At 41.9% G+C, this 13,857-nt stretch overlaps 1 protein-coding gene across 9 annotated transcripts in view; it reads right to left on the reverse strand.

Moving 5' to 3' along the window:
* Positions 1-13,857, reverse strand: part of SPIRE1 (spire type actin nucleation factor 1) — a 163,807-nt gene that overhangs the window by 57,920 nt on the left and 92,030 nt on the right. The window lies entirely within an intron of this gene.

A 13,857-nucleotide genomic window follows, 5' to 3' on the forward strand; every position in this document is an offset into this window, starting at 1 on the left:
GACACACATGAAAATCGCATTCATGAAAAATAAGTTAAAAACTATCTATTGCCGCATTGTTTGTAAAAAGCAAAAGACTGGAAGCAACTTATTTGTTGTCAATAGATGACAGATTACATCAATTACAGCTTAATCAGACAACAGAACATCATGAAGACACACTAAATGTGAACACTACACGCTGACATGAAATGATCTACAAGATACAATATTAAATGAAAAAAAGGAAGGTTCAGAATAACATAAAAAAGGAAGAAAAAATATTGCTATTTTTCTGTTAGTTATACATATATTGTCTGTGCGAGGACGCAGAAGAAATTAATGGTTTCTTCTGTGGGAGAGACTATGAGTGGCTGAGACAGAGGGTGAGGCTTCCTGAACTACTCCTGGATTCCTGGAAGTATGTGAATTTGTTTATTTGTTTATAAGTTAATCAGTTCAAGAAGTTACAGGACCTGACAGGTAGAAGAGTTCTGACATGATCTTTTACAGAAAGGATTCTTCTGAAACATTTTAATAGGGAGGGCAGTAACGAAGGCAAAGAAACCTAAAGGCAAAGAGAAGGTAATTTCACCATTGCTGCTGAGGTGCGTGTTCTGGCATTTGCTCACATTCACAAAACAACAAATCAAACAGAAAAGAGAGAGACTTTGACAAGGATTCTAAAAAGTTACAGTGATAGATGATTTAATCAAAACGAACAAATGGCAACCTTACAAACAGACATCTGGTGGTAGACTCTTTCTTTCAAAAAATACGTTCACCACTTGGAGGACTAGAATTCTGTTTTGGCTGTAGGGAGAAATTTCCAGTTAATTTAAATGTTGTCACAGTCCTGAATATTCATTGGAAGGACTGACGCTGAAGTTGAAACTCCAATACTTTGGCCATCTGACGCGAAGAACTGACTCATTTGAAAAGACCCTGATGGTGGGAAACATTGAAGGAGGGAGGAGAAGGGAATGACAGAGGATGAGATGGTAGGATGGCATCACTGACTCGATGGACATGAGTTTGAATAAACTCCAGGAGTTGGTGATGGACAGGAGGCCTGGCATGCTGCAGTCCATGGAGTTGCAAAGAGTTGGACACGACTGAGCAACTGAACTGAACTAAATGTTGTCGCAGTTTTATTATTAGAGGTGTTGGGAGCAGACATGAGAGGGTAGGCCAGGAATATGAGAAAGCTAATTAAAATATACTTCAACATGTGAATGAGACAGAGGTCTGGTCTTGTGGCTTATCTCTGTGAGTGCGTTCAAACAGAAGACAGCCTGAAGCCACATCACGGTACATATCCGAGGTGTCAATGTGCTGACTGGTGATGGCACCAGGATACAGGTGGATGTGATTATTGGCTGTGAGATACTGGGAGGGGGAATATTTGTTTTTTTCAACCAATTACAGGTTATAAAATGTGGCTATTTAACTTAAAAAAATAAGACAAAAGACAGTTTCGTAACAGCCTGATTGTTTCTAAAAAGTGTTTTTCCCCTCAGCAAAGAAAAGATACTTTATTGCATATATAATATTTTAAGTAAAATATTTTAGCAATATCTTATTTAAGATTAACTGAGCTCAAGGATTTCATCACAAAATTATGATTCTTGTATAGCAGTAACTGAACTAATATATGTAAATCACTCAATAATGTATTACACCAATAGCTTTGATGATATAGTGTAAAATTACTCAAGTAATCTTTTGAAAATTCATAACGAACCATGCTGATTTCCCACTCACCTTCTTAGCCCACAATTTCAATATATGGTCAAAACTAGCAGCTAAAAACAGACTGGCTCTAATCTGGACACTGAGAAATCATCCTCCCATTACAGGGTTTTATTATACATAGGTTAAGATTTATCCAATCAGAAGAATCTGACTACAAAGGAGTAAAACAGTCATATGTGAGTGAGAATCACTCAAACGCTTAGAAAACTGAGGCTCTGGAGTAATGCTGCTTCTTCTGGAGCTCTGAGCACAGGAAAGGGGCCCCACTGCGCCTCCATTCCCACGCCACAGCCCACACCCACTGCCAGGGCAGCTGTTCCTGGATCCCAGCTCCTACTGGAGCACTGTGTTCAGTCTGTGTCCCCAACAGATGCATGGCTGCTGGGAGAGCTGCGGAGCTAATGTGCACTGCAATCTCAGAGCCCTGTCTACGCATGGTGAGTGTGCAAGAAATATTGGCTGTCATTCACTGCAACTGCTTAACAGGAGAGACGTTATCACATGAATGATGAAATTCTGCCCTTTGATCCTAATTCCTTTGGGACCTAGGTCTTCCTCAGTCACCAGGAACTGCATGGCTGAACACAGCTGCTGCATCCTTACAGGTCCGAATAGTCCAACATTCTGGCTTACAGACTCCTCCCATACATCCTCATCTCCTATCGCCAGATCCACTTCTGGCATTTGTCACTATTCCTACAACACGAGAAGGGCACTAATCCCACTTCTGTCACCATGGGCAGCTAACAGCGTATTCTGCTGAACTGGGCTTCAGACTCCTCTCTGAGAAGTGAGCAGGAGGCAAAAGGTAGTACTGCCTACTTCTCAGGACTTCGTGAGGGTTAACATCCTTATCAGAACAATGAGCAAGAGACACTCAGGGATTTTAAGTGCTCACGTGAAAGTGACATAAACCGTTTGAGCCCAGAGCTGCAGCTGAGGACTTTGGGTCTTTTTCCCTTCAAACTACATAAATTTCCTTAGAGTGGATATCTCCGAAAAATTAATAAAAATCCAGGAGCACTCCATCTTACCCATACTCCTCAGGTTCCCTGGACAGCAGCTCAAATACATGTGGTGACTATAAAAGAGTTAAAGGTTAATTCTCTTTTGCTCCATTTCTTCTTGAAAGTTAATGCATTAAACACTTAGAAAAACTGAACTATAGAAAAAACACGCCGTCAATCAGGTTGAAAAAAAAATCCCATTATTGAAGGACCCTAATGTTGCGTGAGGCCAAGGAAGCAGCCAGGGGAGCACACCTAAAAAGACAATAGGAGATGCATCCTTGGTCCCTAAGTCCCTGACAAGGTTGGCAATATAAACATGGTCCTTGTCCTAAGAAGTTCAGTCTAGAGAGGAGACATATGTCAACAGTCATCCCAATACAGTGTGATAAGTGACAGAAGCCAGAGCAGAGTGCTCTATGAATGAACACAGAGAATAAAGAAATTAACTTCCATCAGTAACACCATTTCAGGACAGTGGGCATCTGAGCTAGGTCCTAAGAGTAAGGAGGCACTTTCTAAGTGAGAGAAGAAAAGGACAGTTCCAGCAGGTGCAGAGGCCCTTAGCATCAGGGGCTGGAGGGAGGGCAGCAAAGCCTGCACAGGGAATGAAGAGCCACACAGCTCAGTTGGGGCCTCACTGTGCACGGTCTTGATGCCGTACTCACGGGTCTAAACGTCCCATCTACACGCACTGAGAAGCCAGCACCATCCTCACATGGGCACACAGCACTGGAGGACAGGCTCCATATGTGAAGAGGGAAACTACATGAGGAAGCTGTGCCACAGCTCAGGTGCAAGAGGTCAGACCGCTGCCCAAGGAAGCACAGGGACACTAAAGAAGATCTGTATCTGTAGACAAGTCAGGGGTCAGGGCACCAGGGTTCTAGAGACCTGGTAAGAAACTAGAGGTAGAACATCCAAACCACAAGTTCTCCACGTCATTCACCACTGATCAAATATTTACAGAGGCTCTATTATTAATTCACTAGGGATGCAGCAAGTGAACTGGAGAGAGAAGGTCTCTGTCCTCTCTGAGAATGTGTCCTGGTGGCAGGTTATCAGTGAGCAGGAAGAGAGACCAGCAAGACAGCTCTGGACTGTGACGGCTGCTAGAGAGGAAATACACAGAGCAATGTGACTTTCAAGGAGACAGGGAGTGCACTCACCCTATAAGGGTGTCTGAGGAGGCCTCGGACACCCTTCAGCTGAGGACAGAGGATAAAAGAGAAGAACCATAACAGAGGGTGAATGAACACAGCATTCGTAAGAAGGGTTTAAGGTGTCAGCAAGAAACTTAATAATGAAGCACCAGAGGTGCAGCTACACTTGAGAAGAGATTCAAGATCATTCTGATGTGATAATTAGAAATGACAATCTACACTGTGAGATCCTGCCTCTGAAGAAATCCAAGATGGCTCTACTCTTATCAAACGTCTCATCCCTCAGGGATCAAAATGTTTCGGGGTATTCTACTTGCATTCCAAGGTGGATTGTATGTATGGCACAAAACACTTCAAGGAGAGAAGATTTTCATCATTTGGAGTATATAATCTTCTAACAGAAATTAAGACTCTAAAAATCTTTCACATGCCTTCTATTTAGCATTCTTACTTCAACAATATGAACATATAATATTTCAGAATGCTTGGTTATTTTTACTCACTCAGTTGTGACTGATAATTGTTTTAGGAATTTCTTCTTTCCAGGGATTGGTTTACCACTAGATTTTTTAAATACAGAAGTTTTTAGTCCCCACCGATATCGGTACTTTGCCAACAAAGGTTCGTCTAGTCAAGGCTATGGTTTTTCCTGTGGTCATGTATGGATGTGACAGGTGGACTGTGAAGAAGGCTGAGTGCCAAAGAATTGATGCTTTTGAACTGTGGTGTTGTAAAAGACTCTTGAGAGTCCCTTGGACTGCAAGGAGATCCAACCAGTCCATTCTGAAGGAGATCAGCCCTGGGATTTCTTTGGAAGGAATGATGCTAAAGCTGAAACTCCAGTACTTTGGCCACCTCATGCGAAGAGTTGACTCATTGGAAAAGCCTCTGATGCTGGGAGGGATTGGGGGCAGGAGGAGAAGGGGACAACAGAGGATGAGATGGCTGGATGGCATCACTGACTCAGCGGACGTGAGTCTGAGTGAACTCCGGGAGTTGGTGAGGGACAGAGAGGCCTGTGCGATTCATGGGGTCGCAAAGAGTCGGACACGACTGAGCGACTGATCTGATCTGACATCAGTACAGTAGTAATCAGTACTGACTTTAGAGCTCAACATTGACAACACTGAGCTTTCTTATAAAATTCATCTCAAATTTAAAATATTAAACAGCATAAAATATATAAAATAGTGTACATTAAATTCAGAGCAAATTTTAGTGGGAATGCACTTAAAATGTGTATCTGCATACATTTTACCTACACAAAACAAGACTTGTACAAAAATAAGGAAAATCTTGTTGAATACTTAGTCACATGAATTGTACTTTCTGCAGAGCATTTTAAGACTAGAGGGAATCTTACCATGTCTAATTGGCCCCTTTTCCCTTTATAAAATGAAGAATAAAGAAATCTAACAATGTCTATTTGACTTATGCAGTCATATAAATAATGAGTGAAAGAATGCACGCATGCTAAGTCACTTTCATCATGTCCAACTCTTTGTGACCCTATGGACCGTAGCCCACCAGGTTCCTCTGTCCATGGGATTCTCCATGTAAGAACATTGGAGTGGGTTGCCATGCTCTCCTCAAGGGGATCTTCCCAACCCAGGGACTGAACCTTCATCTCTTATGTTTCCTGCATTGGCAGGTGGGTTCTTTCCCACCAGCACCACCTGGGAAGCTCTAAGTGAAAGAATATGAATCACCAAAAATAAAGTGGCTTTTAAAAATAATTAATGTTTAGGATTTTCTATGTAGAGTATCATATAATCTGCAAACAGTGAGAGTTTTACTTTTTTTCCAATCTGGATTCCTTTTACTTCTTTTTCTTCTCTGATTGCTTGTGGCTCAGACTTCCAAAACTGTTGAACAGTAGTGGTGAGTAGTGAGTATGGGTCTTGCTCCTGATTTTAGAGAAAACGCTTTCAATTTTTTGCCATTGAGGATAATATTTACAGTGGGTGTGTCATATATAGCTTTTATTATGCTGAGGTATGTTCCTTCTATGCCTGTTTTCTGGAGAGTTTTTATCATAAATGAGTGTTGAATTTTGTCAAAGGCTTTCTCTGCATCTATTGAGATAATCATACAGTTTTTACCTTTCAATTTGTTAATGTGGTACATAACATTTGACTGATTTGCAAACGTTGAAGATTCCTTGCACCCCTGGAATAAAGTCCACTTGGTCATGATGTATGATCTTTTTAATATGCTGTTGGATTCTGTTTGCTAGAATTTTGTTGAGGATTTCTGCATCTATGTTCATCAGTGATATTGGCCTGTAGCTATCTTTTTTTGTGGCATCTTAGTCTAGTTCTGGTGATGGTGGCCTCATAGAATGAGTTGGGAGTTTGCCTTCCTCTGCAATTTTCCAGAAGAGTTTGAGTAGGATAGGTGCTAACTCTTCTACTAGAGCTAATCAGTGAATATAGTAAAGTTGCAGGATATAAAATTAATACATAGAAATCCCTTGCATTCCTATATACTAACAATGAAAAAGCAAAGAGAAATTAAGGAAACAATCCCATTCACCACTGCAACAAAAAGAATAAAATACTTAAGAATAAATTTACCTAAAGAAACAAAGGGCATCCCTTGAGGCTCAGCTGGTAAAGAATCCTTCTGCAATGAGGGAGACCTGGGTTTAATCCCTGGGTTGGGAAGATCTCCTGGGGAAGAGAAAGGCTACCTACTCCAGTATTCTGGCCTGGAGAACTCCATGGATTGTATAGTCTATGGGTTGCAAAGAGTCAGACATGACTGAGCGACTTTCACTTCACTTCAAAGAAACAAAAGACTTACATACAGAAAACTATAAAACACTGATGAAAGAAACCAAAGATGACACATATAGATGGAGAAACACACCATGTTCGTGAATTGGAAGAATCAATATAGTGAAAATGAGTATATTACCCAAAGCAATCTATAAATTCAATGCAATCCCTATCAAGCTATCAACGGTATTTTTCAGAGAACTAGAACAAATAATTTCACAATTTTTATGGAAACACAAAAAACCTTGAATAGCCAAAGCAATCTTGAGAAAGAATGGAACTGGAGGAATCAACCTGCCTGACTTCAGACTATACTACAAAGCTACAGTCATCAAGACAGTGTGGTACTGGCACAAAGACAGAAATATAGATCAATGGAACAAAACAGAAAGCCCAGAGATAAATCCACGCACCTATCAACACCTTATTTTTGACAAAGGAGGCAAAAATATACAATGTACAAAAGACAATTTCTTTAACAAGTGGTGCTGGGAAAACTGGTTAACCACGTGTAAAAGAATGAAACTACAGCACTTTCTAACACCATACACAAAAATAAACTCAAAATGGATTAAAGATGTAAATGTAAAACCAGAAAGTATAAAACTCTTAGGGGAAAAACATAGGCAGAATACTCCGACATAAATCACAGCAAGATCCTCTATGATCCACCTCTTGGAGTAATGGAAATAAAAACAAAAATAAGTAAGTGGGACAAATAAACTTATAAGCATTTGCACAATGAAGGAAACTATAAGCAAGGTGAAAAGGCAGCCTTCAGAATGGGAGAAAATAATAGCAAATGAAACAACTGACAAAGAATTAACCTCCAAAATATATAAGCAGCTCATGCAGCTTGATACCCAAAAAATGAACAACCCAGTCAAAAAGTAAGCCAAAGAACTAAACAGATATTCCTCCAAAGAAGACATACAGATGGCTAATAAACACATGAAAAATGCTCAACATTACTCATTATTAGAGAAATGCAAATTAAAACCACAATGAGGTATCAACTCACACCAGTCAGAATGGCCGCCATCAAAAAGTCTACAAACAATAAATGCTGGAGAGGGGATGGAGAAAAGCGAACCAGAACCCTTTTACACTGTTGGTGGGAATGCAAACTGGTACAGCCACTATGGAGAACAGTGTGGAGGTTTCCTAAAAAACTGGAAACAGAACTGCCATACGACCCAGCAAACCCACTACTGGGCAGACACACTAAGGAAACCAGAATTGAAAGAGACACGTGTACCCCAATGTTCACTGCAGCACTGTTTACAATAGAAAGGACATGGAGGCAACCTAGATGTCCACTGGCAGACGAATGGACAAGAAAGTTGTGGTACATATACACAATGGCATGTTGAATATTACTCAGCTATAAAAAGGAATGCATTTGAATCAGTGAATGAGGTAGATGAAACTGGAGCCTATTATATAGAATGAAGTAAGTCAGAAAAACACCAATACAGTATTTTAATGCATATATATGGAATTTAGAAAGACAGTAACAACAATCCTATACGCAAGGCAGCAAAAGAGTCACAGATGTAAAGAACAGACTTTTGGACTATGTGAAGAAGGTGAGGGTGGGATGATTTGAGTGAATAGCATTGAAACATGTGTATTACCTTCTGTAAAACAGATGACCCGTGCAAGTTCAATGCAGGAAGCGGGCACTCAAAGCCAGTGCTCTGGGACAACCCAAAGGGATAGGGTGGGGAGGGAGGTTCAGGGAGCGGGGGACAAACGTGCACCTGTGGCTGATTCATGTCGCTGTATGGCAAAAACCACCACAATATTGTAAAGTAATTATCCTCCAGTTAAAATTAATTAATTAAAAAGGTCAATGTTGATATAAATATTTTAGATATACTATAAATAAAAAATGAGTTATTTGCTTGAGAAAAAGATTTTTTTCAAAAGAAAGATTATCTTTAAACAGCATACTTCTCTGACACATCAAGTTTTTCCTACTACAGTTAAGAGCTAAACCTCTTCTGTGAAACAAAGTGCCTCTTGGGGGAATGGGGCTGGGGCTCACCACACACTCTACATGGAGACAGTAGTGTCAGAGCAGCTAGGAACACATCACACCAGTCAACTGACTTTCTAGTCTGAACACAATTTTATCTCATCTCTGACATTTCTATGCCACTCCTCTCTTTTCTCATTTCCATATTACTTCACACCTAAACTTAAATGACACCACTCCTCCTCCCCTCCTGTTCCCATCTGTGTGCATTTGTGAGGCACACACACACGCTTGCATACACGTTCCCTCATGAGCCTCCTTGTTCCTCAACACCAAATTCTATTCTGACTCACACGCCCTTTTCCCCTGCTGCTCAGGAGCCTGAATCTGAGTGCACACGAGGAATCTCTTTCAAGGACTCTAGACAGCCACCTTCCAGGACAGTGCGCTACAGGTGACTGTCCTTGCAGGGAGACAGCAATAACTGCCAAGGGTGCCGGTGCCAGGCTGGAGAGCACATGGGATAGAAAGGCAGCCATCAGAAATGCTGAGAGCGTTGTTTTGTGGGAACCATTAAGCTAAGTGTCAGTTTACTGATCTGCAAAGTGGGCATCACAGGGCTGTTCATGGAGACTAAGTGAAGCAAGCAAGAGTGGCCGCTTTGCAGCTGTGGGCATAAATAATTGGGGAAGCAGCAGGGCTTAAAGTCTGAGGAATTGATAATTTCATTTAACAATAACAAAATCAGGGACGGATGCTCAAAAACTACTTAGACAGCACTGAACTAAAGCACACTGCCATTAATATAATTTCCTTTTTTCAACCAAAATAATTTACACTTGAAATTGCCAAGTTCAATTCTCCCCTCCCCACTGTACTTGCTCACCAGCCATACCAGCCAGTTTGGACCAGGCTGTGGTGGGGTAGGGGGTTCACTGGCACAAGGGCATGGCTGTCTCATCTTTCATATGACCTGCTGCACTGAGTGTATGGCACTGAAAGGACAGTCCCTCCATCTATACTTGTGTCCCAGAGTATCAACTGCTTAGGAGACACTGGACTATGTGCTCATTTTCCAGGGTATCAAACTGCCTCTGAGACAGAGTAACAGCAGCCAATCCAAATCCTATCATTTACAGAACAATCTTCAAGGGTCTCATTCATTGTTTAAGAAGGAAATCATTGCATTATGAAAAGGGATTAGAATGAAATGAATTTGCCTCCTAAATAAATAGATGAACTAAAGGTCTTGTGCTCTGCAGAGCAGCCAGGTCTAGCAAATGTAATGACCTCTAATACAATTACAACACTGGGAAATTGATTATAGGTTTTACGTTTTAATAAACTGCCAACTGAGCATATGAGAAGTTTAACATAATTAAAATACTTTTGGTCTATCAAATCAAGAACATCAACACTGAGCTCAAATGTTCTGACACTAATATTTTACCCTAATTTTATATACACACATGCACATATACACAGATATATTGGTTACTCAAAACATCACTGATAATCCGTAATCAACCTGTTGAATCAGGTTATTACTTTGAAAATTCCAGTTGATATGTACTAACTCATAGATACAGAAGAAAGACTGTCTGATTCTTAAATTGTGTATTTTGAGATCTTCAGGGAAAATACCAAATTAGCACACAGTATTTTATTAGTGTGGACTTAGTATTCCTGAGACTAGGTTAAAGGTTAAAATGACTAACATACAAGCATGAACCAATATGCATAAAAATTTTCTCTAATTTAAAGAAAACTGCATATATCAAAGAGGAAGGGGGAAATCCACTTGGATCCAGTAAAAATTTACTCCTAAAACCTCAGTGTTGACAGGCCATGCATAAGTATAAAATCTGTAATGAAACAGTACAGAACATTACAGTACAGAACAGTACAGAACACGTCAGGATTTCCACAGGTTTCACAGCCTGCCTTCTCAAGACTCCCTGTTAAATATCTCTCCTGCGTAAACTGAATGGAGAGCACTCCAAGACCTCAATAACAGCCATAAAACTTCTCATATTTACTAGAAATATCTGGATCATAATGTTTCCAAAAGTCAACAATGCCTTCCACCATAAAATTTCTGATATTCTAAAAAAACACAGATACAATGCATAAATTATTTCAGTTCAACTAACATTTCCAGAGTGTTTCCTGCGTGCAAACACTCAGTGAGTCATTAACAGGAAGATGACTTAAAGCACAGTCATTTGTCTCAAGAAGTGTCCAGCCCAGCTATGGAGAAAGAGCTCAAAGACATAAGAACTCCTAGGGAAGCATGAGAAGTGTGGGGAGTACAGGACACAGAGGAAGTGAAGGGTGGAGGGAGATGACACATGAGCAGGGTTTAGATGGGTCAACAGGAGACCACCAAGAAGACAAGGCAGGGAGAGAAATCCAGACAGAAAGCATGAAGTATTATACTGGGGTCTCAGACATATAGCAAGCACAGCACATTCAGAAACTAAGTTAAAAAAAAAAAAAAAAGAAACTAAGTAATTCTGACTAGATAGCACAAAAATGCAACAAAGGGAGAGTTGAAAAGGAGAATAAAACATGAGTAAGTGAAATGCCAAGAAGGCCTCACAGGCAACACAGTGGAGTTTCATTTCACCCTCCAGGCAATTGGAATCACGTTATGCTATGCTAAGTCACTTCAGTCGTGTCCGACTCTGTGTGACCCCAGAGATGGCAGCACACCAGGCTCCCCCGTCCCTGGGATTCTCCAGGCAAGAACACTGGAGTGGGTTGCCATTTCCTTCTCCAATGCATGAAAGTGAAAAGAGAAAGTGAAGTCGCTCAGTCGTGTCCAGCTCCTAGCGACCCCATGGACTGCAGCCCACCAGGCTCCTCCATCCATGGGATTTTCCAGGCAAGTGTACTGGAGTGGGGTGCCACTGCCTTCTAGGAAGCAAATTGCCTGTGTCAAGCTGCCAGGTGTCCAACGGTCAGAAGGGCCAGCCAAACTGAAAGTGGCAACTGGCCCTTACTCTCCTCTGCATCCGAGCAGCCAAGAAGCCAACAAGGGTATTTTGCTCCCCTGCTTCATGTCCTCCCAAGATGGCACCAGTATGGTCAGATGATGGGGAGTGCAGGTCGGGGGCTTCCTCACTGCAAACACGTCATGCCCTGGGCTGCTGGGAGGGAAAGAGGGGAGGGAAGTGCCTCAGCCGAGGCTCTTGGTGTAGAGGCACTGGACGATGAGGGCAGGTGCACATGAATAGCCATGGGCAGAGCGCCTGAGTCCTCACTGTTCCCTTCAAAAAACCAGAGTGCAGCACCCAAGTCCTGTGCAGGGAGGGTGGCCTGCCAGGGAAAGCAGGCCTCGGCTCAGGCCTGGAAAACCACACGGAGGCCTGGGCCTGGAGTCAGACCCCTCAGGTCAGATCTGTGATCTGCAGGAATCACTCCCAGACACAGCGGAAGCTGAACTGGATGGATTCACAGTGATCAGGCCAGCAGGCAGCTACTGGAATACTCCAGGTTGCACATGTGGACTGAACTCTTGATAAACAGACTCTCATCCACAGAGGACACAGAGTGAATCCAGGAAGAGCTGATAAACTGGAAGAAAAGGCGTAGGGGGGTCAAGAGACAAGACCAGTTCAGCTGGCAGTGAGGGATGAGTTCAAAGGACAGAGCTGCATCAGGGGTGATTTCCAAGATAGAATGATAGCAGGTTATCATGAGGACAAAGGTATGTTCGGGCTTCCCTTGGGGCTCAGCTGGTAAAGAATCTGCCCTCAATACAGGAGACCTGGGTTTGATCCCTGGGTTGGGAAGATATCCTAGAGAAGGGAAAGGCTACCCACTCCAGTATTCTGGCCTGGAGAATTTCACAGACTGTATAGTCCATGGAGTGGCAGAAAGTTGGAAACGACTCGAGTGACTTTCACTTTCAAAGGTATGTTCAGGAATGCAGAGTGCTGAGGTAGAGGAGGGTCAAGGATACACAGCCAGAGTTGCTCTTCATCAAACAAATCAGTCGAGATGATGGCAGATGACAGTGTCAATGGGCTCAAGAGTAGCAGAAGTGGATGGTGTGGGGTTCTGGTACAAGTGTGAGGAGTCCTGATTAAGAAGCAGCAGACCGAGAACATCACCCATCCACCCAGTCTGAGGACGTGCAGCCATGAGGGCAGAGCAGCCTCGCACAGAGGAAGCAGAGAAAGCACTGCCTGGGGGAGCAGGAGTCCTCAGAGGAGACTGAGGTTCAGAGGAGATCTTTCTAAACATGGAACATAGTTTCTAGAAAGAAGGATGGAAAAAGCTGAGAAGAGATCAGCAAAGTAAGGAACCAGAGCAGGAGATGATCAAACTGGACAGAACCAGTATCTATAATGACCCAGACATCAGGTGCTGCTGGAGGTGACAGTGGGACATAAAGCCAAAACCCTGACCCAAGGTCCCCAACCTTTACCAGGGCCTGGCCAGTCTCTACAGGCATCAAAGCCACTAATGGTCCCAAACACTCGTGTTCTTTTACTCCATTTGTGACATGTCTCTTTACACAGACTTTTACTTAAAAAAAAAAATCTCTTGAGAATTTGTTTGGCAAAACAAAGTTTTCATCAAGAGTAAAAAAGAAACACAATTGTTTATGCTCACTGGAATAGAAAAAATATTTATTAATACTGTTCTTTAATTCAGAAATGATTCCTAAGAACATCTGTGTTGGGAGGATTCTACAAACTCATTTACTTGACCCTAACTGCACAGGACTCTACTCGCACTCTGAAAATAACAGGAGCCTCTCTGAAGAAGACTATCTCAATTCCACCAAGCTGGGGAAGATAATTACCAAAAGTGATCTTTCTAGAAAACCTATTATTCACCAAACCTTAATTGAGGCTGTCTTTCGGGTGTGCCCTCAGACCCTCTGTCCTCTGGTCCTCTCCAGGAGGAAAAGCTAGCCCATGAGACATGTTTATATTTATTCTTCAAACAACATGCAGTTCACCCTTTCCACCCTGTTAAAGACTTTCCCCTTGGGTCCAATTCTATAAATTCCTAGAAAAACAGATATAACTTTTCATTAGCTTATCAAAAAAAGACAAATTATAAGCAGAATCCTGGTTAGACCTAAATAAGAATGCTTGGAGCTCTCATTCACAAATATATTAACAAAACAGATCCATTCAGGGTGATTTACGAAGAGTAATCTGGCTCAGACACCT

This window comes from Bos javanicus, chromosome 24, assembly GCF_032452875.1.
Source record: "Bos javanicus breed banteng chromosome 24, ARS-OSU_banteng_1.0, whole genome shotgun sequence".
In the NCBI taxonomy this organism is placed as follows: Eukaryota; Metazoa; Chordata; class Mammalia; order Artiodactyla; family Bovidae; genus Bos; species Bos javanicus.